General features: G+C 38.1%; 1 protein-coding gene across 1 annotated transcript in view; it reads left to right on the top strand.

Annotated features, from left to right (window-relative positions):
- The window catches only part of LOC117334013 (ficolin-3-like), a 175673-nt gene that overhangs the window by 120297 nt on the left and 42514 nt on the right, over positions 1-12862 (top strand). The window lies entirely within an intron of this gene.

Raw genomic sequence — 12862 nt, 5'->3', positions numbered from 1 at the left:
TGTTTAACAGAATGGAAACGCTCTTTAAATGAACGCAAACAACATTTTTGGAACTACCTGAAAACAGAGAAAACTATTGAAGTTGATGACGATTGGATAAACAGAACAGTTCCAGTCATACCTAGGAGATTCAGACCCAAAATTATCCCTGGGGAAGCTGAAGAAGACAAAAAGATCAGAGCGGAAGCTGCTATTATGCTATTCAAGGCAGAAATGAGGATAATGACAAACAAAGTTTACAGATATAAGGGGATGTATAGAAACATTGACTCAACTATGAATGACTTAATCAAAGCAAGGTCGGCACAGAACAGTACTAGCATTACAGAAATTCTATTATCATGGTGGAATGATGAATGCGAACGGGAAGAAGAGAAATCCCTAAACATTTGGAGGAAGAAATTAACTTGGTTACAAGAATACACGGAAAATTATGGAGAAAGTTTGTTTATTAACAACTCTCCAACAGTATCAAACACACCTACAACAATGGTCAAGGAATTTTACACCGGAACTAAGGATATAGAAGCACAGAAAACAAATGCTCAAGTAACTGCTACACCGTCGAACAGAGATCTTACCTCACCTATCCTACGGAGGATACCGGTTACATCACCGCGGGGAAAGAAGTCTACGAACCAAAGGCCGGTCGATCCCATTTCTAAGAGGAGAATAAACCCTCCACGGAAGGCCAAAGCTACCATCCGAAAGACCAACGGAACAACATTCATGGGGACAAGTGTAAAAAGGAATTATTTTTTAGGACACACCAAAATAAAAAACAAAGGAGGTGGAGAAAGACTAACAACAGGGACACCAAAAATGTACAAACTGTCATGCCAAAGGTAATTAATCTATCACATCGTAAGCTTAATAAGGATGAAATTGAATTGTTAGGTAAAGGCTTGAAATTTTGTCCTACACCAGCTAAATCTAATAATAATGAGTTAAAATGTGATATTCAAGAATTTTGCAGAAGGTTACGTTTAAATGTAAAGTTTTTTCGTAAAGATGATAATGAGGAAAACAACATAACTGAACCTTTAGGACTGGTTAGAAATAAGTCTAATTATAATCCACCTAAAAGTAACAATAGAACCTTAGAAGAAACGATTGAATCGTTAACCAAAATCCCTCTCAATGATCCACAGACACAGAGAAGCAATAGGCCAGTTAAAAGCAACCTTTCTTTTAAGCAAACTCAGGCTATGGAAAAATTACAGAACGACAAATCTATAATCATTAAGGAAGCAGATAAAGGTGGTGCTGTAGTCATCATGGACTCTGAATTTTACTGTGAACATATGACCAATATGTTATTAAATGATGAGTTTTATGAAGTAACCGACAGCAATGCTGACAACGATACCCGTAAATGTATAAGTGATTTAATTAAGAAACAAAAAGAAAACTCATGATATTGGATTAGAAGCCATGGATTATTGGCTGAAAAAGTATCCCAATAAGATCGATCAACGTTTTGAAAAGAAATTTATTATTGATGCTCTGAAGATCGTTCTAAGAAATGTATTTCATTTTAATGATATTTTTTATCACCAAAAAAAGGGTACTGCTATGGGTACGAAAGTCGCACCAACATACGCAACTTTAGTATTGGGATATTTAGAAGAAAAGTTGTATGACATTGTAGAGAAAAAACAAGGTATTGAATACCGTAACTTAATTGAAAATCATTTTTTACGATTTCTAGATGATTGTTTCATCATATGGCCAGATGAACAAAATATTGAGGATTTTTTAAATGAACTTAATTCTTTACATCCTTCTATTTGTTATACAATGGAGACCAGTGAATCTTCGTTGCCATTTCTCGATGTACTTGTGATTATGAAAGATAACAATATTTCTACAGATCTGTATGCTAAACCTACGGATTCTCACAATTACTTGAATTTTCATTCTAGCCACTCTAAGCATATAAAGGTTAATATTCCTTTCAATTTGGCATCACGTATTGTCACTATAGTGAGTGATAATACCAATATTAAGACACGGCTAAATGAACTTACCATTTACCTGAAGTCTCAAGGATATCCCGACCAGTTGATTGAAAATGGCATACGTCTGGCTATAGAAAAGGGACCTTTTACATCCCGTAATCGCACAACAAACAAAAATGACCGTATAACTCCTTTTGTTACCACATTTAATCCCCGTAATTTCAATATATTCCCTATCATTCGTAACAAATGTGAAGACATGAAAATGCATAATGAACAGATGAAGAGTGTTTTAAATAAATGTGTTCTCGTCAACAGCAAAAGGCAACCGAAAAATCTTAAGCGGGCTGAAGTTAGCAGCGGATTCGTTATTCGTTATTGGGGATTCGAATAACGAATCCGCTGCCAGCAGCGGATTGGGGATTCAGTTTTTTTATGTTTAAATGATGTTTCTTTTTATTGACGTTTTGACGATTGGATTCAAATAACAATTCCGGTTCAGCCGTGGATTAGAGATTCAGTTACATATAAGTATTTTTCTTTTAATATGTGATTGGGGATTCGAATAACGAAGCGGATTGGGGATTCAGTTCTTTATGTTTAAATTATGTTTCTTTTTATTGACGTTTTGACGATTGGATTGAAATAACAAATCCGTTTCAGCCGTGGATTAGAGATTCAGTTACATATAAGTATTTTTCTTATTATATGTGATTGGGGATATCGAATAACGAACCCGCTGCCAGCAGCGGATTGGGGATTCGAATAACGAATCCGCTGCCAGCAGCATATTGGGGATTCAGTTTTTTATGTTGAAATGATCTTTCTTTATGTTGACATTTTAATGTTTGGATTCAAATAACGAATCCGCTGCAGCAGTGGATTGGGGATTCAGTTACATATAAGTATTTTTCTTATTATAGGTGATTGGGGATTCGAATAATGAATCCGCTGCCAGCAGCGGATTGGGGATTCGAATAACGAATCCGCTGCCAGCAGCGGATTTGGGATTCAGTTTCTTAAGCCTAATTGCTTTTTTTATACCCCCGCCATGAAATGGTGGGGGATGGTGGTATAGAGGAGTGTCTTCAGTAATACCAACTATATTTTATGAATGTGGCTAATTATTTGATATTTTTAAAAAAAATATTAGCAACACGAATGAAATATATTTGGTATTACTGAAGATACTGTTAAATATTCTGTTCATTACATTCCATAGTAAAATATACCGAGGCAGCTCAATCTCTCCCAGAATCCATTGTAGTCCCTTGTCAGTGGCTTACAAATGTACGCAAAATTGTGACGTTATATGGCCTATATTCTATCTTACATTATACATCCTATAATTTCAAATCTTTACTTTCCGCATTGTCGTTTTTAAGCAGTGTTCTGATTGGTCAAATCAGAAAAAGTGATATTTTTCAAAATATCAATTTGATAGAATGAATAATTCTCAATATTTCACAGGTAAAAATCTGATAAATAGTGTTCGCGTGTCCGTCCCGTCCCGTCCCGCTTCAATATTAAACTTTATTAAAACATATCCTGTAATAGCGTTTGTTCTATCTGATTATGGATATTGATGGGAGAAATGATACCATGACAGCACTCATTATAAACAATTAAAAAAAACCCAAAAAAAACAGAATAACGATTCAAGATGGCCGCCAAATAGAGATTTCTGATTGGTCGATACTTAAATATCGTTCGACTTTTATGAAATTTGGTATAATATGCAGTCTGGCTATACAAAGACAATGGCATTATTTATTTTTGTAAAAAAAAAAAAAAAAAAAAAGAAGAAAAAAAATTCTGGCCCCTTATTGGTTAAAATACAAACATTATCCAAGTATCGATAACTAATTTCATGTGAAGACGGGACCATTTATGTCTTACAGACATTTCTAGTTCTTATAAAATATGATTTGGGGTTTCAGTTACATACATGTTCAATTGATATTTTTCCTTTTAATATATGATTGGAGATTCGAACAACAGCAGAATAGTTTAACAATATTATCCTATTTGTAGCATAAATATAATAACCAAGATTATTTTACTGATATAATTTTAGATTCCGTATACATGTTTGCATTCCAATCAAACCTTCAGCTATATCGAAATGATACTCTGGTCTTTATATATTACAATATATAACATAGAGTGCTGGCGAAGAAACATAGAACTTTGTCTACTTGTAAAGAGACGATAAACCTCCAACAAGAAAGAAACTCTTGGCAGCAGATTTGAACTAGAATTCCATTATTGTTGATTGAATTACCAAGTAATTATATCATTGTAATACCCGCAAATTACCATTTTCGTAATTTATGATAAAATACGTCAATTAAACATCATAAACTGAATCCACAATACGCTATTGGCAACAAATTTGCTATTCGAATCACAAAATAAAAATGTAAAATCGAATCTCCAATCATAGTTTATCAAGCGGATTCGTTATTTGAATCCCCAATCACATATAATAAGAAAAAAATACTTATATGTAACTGAATCCCCAATCCACTGTTGCAGCGGATTCGTTATTTAAATCCAAACATTAAAATGTCAACTTAAAGAAAGATCATTTAAACATAAAAAAAATCTGAATCCCCAATCTGCTGCTGGCAGCGGATTCGTTATTCGAATCCCCAATCCGCTGCTGGCAGCGGGTTCGTTATTCGATATCCCCAATCACATATAATAAGAAAAATACTTATATGTAACTGAATCTCTAATCCACGGCTGAACCGGATTTGTTATTTGAATCCAATCGTCAAAACGTCAATAAAATGAAACATCATTTAAACATAAAAAACTGAATCCCCAATCCGCTGCTGGCAGCGGATTCGTTATTCGAATCACCAATCCGCTGCTAGCGGATTCGTTATTCGAATCCCCAATCCGCTGCTGGCAGCGGATTCGTTATTCGAATCCCCAATCCGCTGCTGGCAGCGGATTCGTTATTCGAATCCCCAATAACGAATAACGAATCCGCTGCTAACTTCAGCCCGCTAAAATCTTAAGCGAATTTTAACAAGATCTAAATTCGGAAGTCAGAATACTAATGCTTGTGTATCTAAATGCAACATGCCTCGTTGTGGAACTTGTAGTTATATCATTCAAGAAAGTGAAATTCAATTGAGGAACGGTTTTAATTTTAAAGTTAAAAGGAATATGAATTGTAGTAATTTGACTAAAACTTCAAAAATCTTCTTCTCTACTCTCAGATAAGGTGGAATCAAACACTCTTCATAGATGAAAGGGTCTTGAGGTGCTTTACCAAAATTGTGAATTTCATGACCCTGGGGTCTCACGTTTGCCCCTGGGGAGGGGGTAAATTTTACTATAGTTTATATAGGGAAATCACATTTTTGACTATTATTTGTTGGATTTGTATTGGAATTCATTCTAACTTGTATCATATTATCAGCATGGGATGACAGTTTGATGGTATGTACATGTTGGCCCTGACTGACCCCCAGGGGCTGGTGGGCGGGGCCAAAAAGGGTCAAATTGACTGAAATTTCAAACATCTTCTTCTCTACTCTCAGATATGGTAGAATAAAATACTCTTCATAGATGGAAGGGTCTTAAGGTGCTTTACCAAAATTGTGAATTTCATGACCCTGGGGTCTCATGTTTGCCCCTGGGGAGGGGGTAAACTTTACTATAGTTTATATAGGGAAATCACATTTTTGACTATTATTTGTTGAATTTTTATTGGAATTCATTCTAACTTAGTTAAAATTATCAGCTTGGGATGACAGTTTGATGGTATGTACATGTTGGCCCTGACTGACCCCCAGGGGCTGGTTGGCGGGGCCAAAAAGAGTCAAATTAACTGAAATTTTAAAAATCTTTTTCTTAGAACCCAAATAAGGTAGAATTAAATACTCTTCACAGATCGAAGGGTCTTAAGGTACTTTACCATAATTGTGAATTTCCTAGCCATGGGGTCTCACGTTTGCCCCATGGGAGGGGATAAACTTTACTATAGTTATAGGGAAATCACATTTTTGACTATCATTTGTTTTATTTGTTTTGAAATTCATTCTTTCATTCAAATTTGCTGAAATATTTCAAAAATTAGGTGACCGTTAAGGCCCATGGGCCTCTTGTTTATTTCATTTTTTTATTTGTTATTTATTGTGATGATTTTTCTCTTTGCTTTACATTTTCTTTTCTGCTTTCTTCCTTTCTTTAAATAGAGCGTAAAAGTAATATTAATTTAGAAAACTCATCAAAACGATAATCAATCATTCAATGAATGTGGAGTAAGGTGTGTGTGTATGTGTGTGTTAGATCTTCTGCAACTTTATGATACTGTAATACTGCTTATTACTTCTGAATATAATTGTATACTATGTACTTTACACTGTATGAAAACTTATGAAAATAAAACAAATGAAACCTGAACGATGCTATACTCACTAGGATATAGGTCCAAATAGACAAACAAATTATCAGGTCACCGTTGACAAATCAGTCCGTATGTTTGTGGAGCCTACCTTATTCTACGACCTCATTTATGATCAATATACACATACTTCATTTACCTAGAATAAAAATCTGGGTCGCTGTTACTTCAAATAGATTAATCATTCATTAGTTATCCAATGACCTTAGAACTTCACATACAAATATAATATCTTCCACGCGTTTACGTTGTAAGACAGTAAACCGAAAGGGGCTCTATTATCAGGAAAATGATAATAAGAGTATTGTATATGTACATAAAAATGTATTTATAGAGGATATTGAATGGTTCGCCGCTTAATATAACATATATTTCACAAGTATGACAGAATATTGATATTTTCACGAGAGCAATGAAATATTCTGTCATACGAGTGAAATATATGTTATATTTAACGGGAAAATATTCAATTTTCTTTTTATTGCATTTTATTTACTTAAAAACAAAATCAAAAACATCGAAAATTCAATAGTGTCAAAAATTGCGAGAATCAGTAACATAATTCATGACGTCATCTCTTTGTGGCATTATTCCACGTCAACTTGACGGCGCCATTTTGAAAGGACTGATCAGCGGAATTTAAGCGTTTTCTGCTGTTATCGGAGAATCTGTGCATGAATAGCTGACGTCAAGTGAGTTTATTGTCAGAAACTATTTTGAATGTTTCAGAAATACAGCAAAATAACCTATTTATCTACATTTGTTTCTTCGCTTCGATTGGAAACATCGGCAAGTTTCAATGAGGTGGATACAACGGTTCGCTCTGATGGGTACATAATGAAAACTTTTCTCTGCAAAATCTTATATTTTCACTGCTTGTCGGTGCAGTGAAAATATAAGTTTCATTAGTTTGATAAAATTTCTATATTTCACTGGCAAAAATATAATAAAATGTGTTCTAATTACAGTATCATATGTAATGATTTTATTTGTGTATGTTCTGTAATGACAATGTTATATATACATTGTATTTATACAAGTATGTTGTATTGTAATGATTTTATTTGTGTATGTTTTGTAATGAAAATAGTATATATACATTATATTTATATTAGTATGCTGTATTGTGATAATATATACAATGTATTTGTACATGCTTTTTATTGTATGACTGTGATTTTCGTCGTTTTCTTATTGATCGAGACCCCTCCGACAGGTCTTTTAACCTGAATTCTTGCACACTAGGCTAACATCTCAGATTGTTATCTTTAGCTTTAAATACACTAAAACAAAACAAAAAGAATCGCATGTTGGTTTTGCGATTATGTCATCATTACTGAATACATTTATATGATTTGTATTGTCCTATCACAGACGGTGTTTGCGTAAATACCGTTAAAACAAGGGTATCCTACGGTGTTTCCTTATCCAAATCAGTAGCGTATGTGCCCACCCCTGGCATAAGTCGCTGTTCTTATTCTCCTTAACATTGACCTCATCAAGGTGTTTATTGCCCTTTGAGAGATATTATTCCACTCCTGAATAAGGGCTGTATAAATTGAGCGATGTTATATGGACGCTAACGCGCTTTCTAACGCACATCTGGACTGTATGTTGACCAATCAAGACCTGGACCGTTGTTTAGAGCCTGAAAGTCACGGCAAACCCTAGCAACATGGGGCCTCGCGTTGTCCTGCTGCAGCGTTATCTGCCGCTTTTCGTTACGCAAGCGTTAGAATATCGTTCCCCACGACGCCAAAATAGACACGTTGTCGTCAATCAGACCTTTAAAGCGAAAGACGAGACTCGTCAGTGAACAACAAGCATCTCAAATGGGCCAAACAAGTCCTTACATTCCACGTTGACGTTGCCTCTGCGTAACTGGTTGACCAACATATATATGTCGTACCTTTAAATGGAACATCTGCAACCGATTTCTTACACACTGGCCGACCGTGAGTGCCGACAATTTGACGTGCCGTCGCCGTCTTTATAAGTATTTTCATAAGTCAAAAAAGCGATTTTTTGATCAAACACAAAGTAACACCAAAACCGCTAAGGAGACTCAGGTAAGAATATTCCAGGATAAGTTTACAGGAAAAAGCCATGACGTTAAATGTGAAAATCCAGATGCCGTTGGCTTTTCAGTTTTGTTAACCTGAGAAAGGTGATGTTTCCCTCGATTGGCCTTCTAATTGTATAACTGTTATAACGGTAATATAAGGTTAGGGTTATTCTGATAAAAGTATTATATTTGTGGTGATTTCGTAATGAAGTATGGCAAAAGTATTTGGTTTAAATGAACAGGCTCCGTTTCCATTAGAGGTTTCAAACTAAATTCGCATGCTTATCTACCGAATCATCACCTTGCTCTTCTTCAAAGGAATATCGTTAAACTCTGGTCTAGGGAATCTCAACCAGATCATTGCTCCAACATCTTAATTTCCATCGTAAATCGCGTATCGCCCGTTCAGATGACATTTGTAACAGGTCACGTACCACCAAGCACCATGCCACGTCTCTGCGCAAAAAAAAAATCATCGTCATTATCCCTGTCGCACGTAGTGAAGGCGTGGCCGTTATGTTTGGCCATAGCATCAACTAAACAGTAACAAAATGCATACTTAACAACAAATATATACAAAGAAATCATACCTACATCCAAGAATTTATGTATAACTTCTTAGTTGATAAAAGAAGAGACGAATGCGTGGAGATATGTAATTGGATGTATTAACAGACGAGGCGGGTGCCGCCAAGAGTAATATATTGGGTATATTGACAGACGAGGCGAGTACCTGTGGTTATATATTGTATGTATTGACAGATGAGGCGAGTACCTGTGGTTATATATTGTATGTATTGACAGACGAGGCGAATACCTGTGGTTATATATTGAGTGTATTGACAGACGAGGCAAGTACCTCTGGTTATATATTGGGTGTAATGACAGACGAGGCGGGTACCTGTTGTTATATATTAGGTGTAATGACAGACGAGGCGGGTACCTGTGGTTATATATTAGGTGTATTGACAGACGAGGCGAGTGTCTGCGGTTATCATATATTGGGTGTATTGACAGACGAGGCGAATTCCGCTGGTTATGTATTGGGTGTATTGACAAACGAGGCGAATTCCGCTGGTTATGTATTGGGTGTATTGACAAACGAGGCGAATTCCGCTGGTTATGTATTGGGTGTAATGACAGACGAGGCGAATTCCGCTGGTTATGTATTGGGTGTAATGACAGACGAGGCGGGTACCTGTGGTAATATATTAGGTGTATTGACAGACGAGGCGGGTCCTGTGGTTATATATTAGGTGTATTGACAGACGAGGCGGGTCCTGTGGTTATAGTTTAGGTGTATTAACAGACGAGGCGGGTACCTCTGGTTATATATTGGGTGAAATGACAGACAAGGCCAGTACCTCTGGTTATATATTGGGTGTATTGACAGATGAGGCGAGTACCTCTGGTTATATATTGGGTGTATTGACAGACGAGGCGGATGCCGCCTGTAGTCATGTATTCGATGTATTGACAGACGAGGCGTGTGCCACCTTTAGTTATGTATTGTATGTATTGACAGACGAGGCGTGTGCCACCTTTAGTTATGTATTGTATGTATTGACAGACGAGGCGTGTGCCACCTTTAGTTATGTATTGTATGTATTGACAGAGGAGGTGGGTGCCACCTTTAGTTATGTATTGTATGTATTGACAGACGAGGCGAGTATCTGTGGTTATATATTTGGTGTATTGACAGACGAGGCGAGTACCTCTGGTTATATATTGGGTGTATTGACAGACGAGGCGAGTACCTATGGTATATTGGGTGTATTGACAGACGATGTGGGTGCCACCTTTAGTTATGTATTGTATGTATTGACAGACGAGGCGAGTATCTGTGGTTATGTGTTGTAGGTATTGACAGACAAGGCGAGTTCCTGTGGTTATATATTGGGTGTATTGACAGACGAGGCGAGTACCTGTGGTAATATATTAGGTGTATTGACAGACGAGGCGGATGCCGCCTGTAGTCATGTATTCGATGTATTGACAGACGAGGCGTGTGCCGGCTGTGATTATATATTAGGTGTATTGATAGACGAGGCGAGTGGCGAGGATGGTTATATATTGGGTGTATTGACAGAAGAGGCGGGTGCCGCCTGTGGTTATATATAAGGTGTATTGACAGACGAGGCGAGTACCAGTGGCTATATATTGGGTGTATTGACAGAAGAGGCGGGTGGCGCCGATGGTTATATATAAGGTGTATTGACACACGAGGTGGGTGCCGCCGATGGTTATATAAAAGGTGTATTGACAGACGAGGCGAGTACCTGTGGTTATATGTTGGATGTTTTCACAGACGAGGTGGGTGCCGCCTGTGGTAATATATTAGGTGTATTGACAGACGAGGCGGATGCCGCCTGTAGTCATGTATTCGATGTATTGACAGACGAGGCGTGTGCCGGCTGTGATTATATATTAGGTGTATTGACAGACGAGGCGAGTGGCGCCGATGGTTATATATAAGTTGTATTGACAGACGAGGTGGGTGGCGCCGATGGTTATATATAAGGTGTATTGACAGACGAGGCGAGTACCTGTGGTTATATGTTGGATGTTTTGACAGACGAGGTGGGTGCCGCCTTTAGTTATGTATTGTATGTATTGACAGACGAGGCGAGTATCTGTGGTTATATATTGGGTGTATTGACAGACGAGGCGAGTACCTGTGGTTATATATTGGATGTTTTGACAGACGAGGCGGGTGCCGCCTGTGGTAATATATTAGGTGTATTGACAGACGAGGCGGATGCCGCCTGTAGTCATGTATTCGATGTATTGACAGACGAGGCGTGTGCCGGCTGTGATTATATATTAGGTGTATTGATAGACGAGGCGAGTGGCGAGGATGGTTATATATTGGGTTTATTGACAGAAGAGGCGGGTGCCGCCTGTAGTCATGTATTCGATGTATTGACAGACGAGGCGTGTGCCGGCTGTGATTATATATTAGGTGTATTGACAGACGAGGCGAGTGGCGCCGATGGTTATATATAAGTTGTATTGACAGACGAGGTGGGTGGCGCCGATGGTTATATATAAGGTGTATTGACAGACGAGGCGAGTACCTGTGGTTATATGTTGGATGTTTTGACAGACGAGGTGGGTGCCGCCTTTAGTTATGTATTGTATGTATTGACAGACGAGGCGAGTATCTGTGGTTATATATTGGGTGTATTGACAGACGAGGCGAGTACCTGTGGTTATATATTGGATGTTTTGACAGACGAGGCGGGTGCCGCCTGTGGTAATATATTAGGTGTATTGACAGACGAGGCGGATGCCGCCTGTAGTCATGTATTCGATGTATTGACAGACGAGGCGTGTGCCGGCTGTGATTATATATTAGGTGTATTGATAGACGAGGCGAGTGGCGAGGATGGTTATATATTGGGTTTATTGACAGAAGAGGCGGGTGCCGCCTGTGGTTATATATAAGGTGCATTGACAGACGAGGCGAGTGGCGCCGATGGTTATATATAAGGTGTATTGACAGACGAGGTGGGTGGCGCCGATGGTTATATATAAGGTGTATTGACAGACGAGGCGAGTACCTCTGGTTATATATTGGTTTTTTTGACAGACGAGGCGGGTTCCGCCTGTGGTAATATATTCGGTGTATTGATAGACGAGGCGAGTGGCGAGGATGGTTATATATTGGGTGTATTGACAGAAGAGGCGGGTGCCGCCTGTGGTTATATTTAAGGTGTATTGAAAGACGAGGCGGGTGCCGCCGATTGTTATATTTAAGGTGTATTGACAGACGAGGCGAGTGTCGCAAATGGTTTTATATAAGGTTTATTGACAGACGAGGCGAGTGGCGCCGATGGTTATTAGCTCACCTGCCCGTCCGTCTGTCCGGCCGTCCGTCCGGCGTCAACTTTTTCATTTAAACAACTTCTTCTCAATAACCAAGAGGCCCAGGAACTTCATATTGGGCCTGTAGTATGCTGGGGTGAAGGGCCAGCAAGTTTGTTAAAATAAATTACTTTGACTTTCATTCAAGGTCACAGGGGTCAAATACGCTATAATCTTCAAATGACTTCTTCTCAATAACCAAGAGGTCCAGGGACTTGATATTGGGCCTGTAGCATGCTGGGGTAAATGGCTACAAAGTTTGTCAAAATGAATGTCTTTGACCTTCATTCAAGGTCACATGGGTCAAATAGGCTATATTCTTCAAACGACTTCTTCTCAATAACCAAGAGGCCCAGGGAATTGATATTGGGCCTGTGGCATGCTGGGGTAAAGGGCTACCAAGTTTGTTAAAATAAATGACCTTGACTTTCATTCAAGGTCACACGGGTCAAATAGACTATAATCTTCAAATGACATCTTCTCAATAACCAAGAGGTCCAGGGACTTGATATTGGGCCTGTAGCATGCTGGGGTAAATGGCTACAA

The sequence above is a fragment of the Pecten maximus genome, chromosome 9 (genome assembly GCF_902652985.1).
Source record: "Pecten maximus chromosome 9, xPecMax1.1, whole genome shotgun sequence".
NCBI lineage: Eukaryota > Metazoa > Mollusca > Bivalvia > Pectinida > Pectinidae > Pecten > Pecten maximus.
This window is presented reverse-complemented; position numbering and strand designations above follow the sequence as displayed.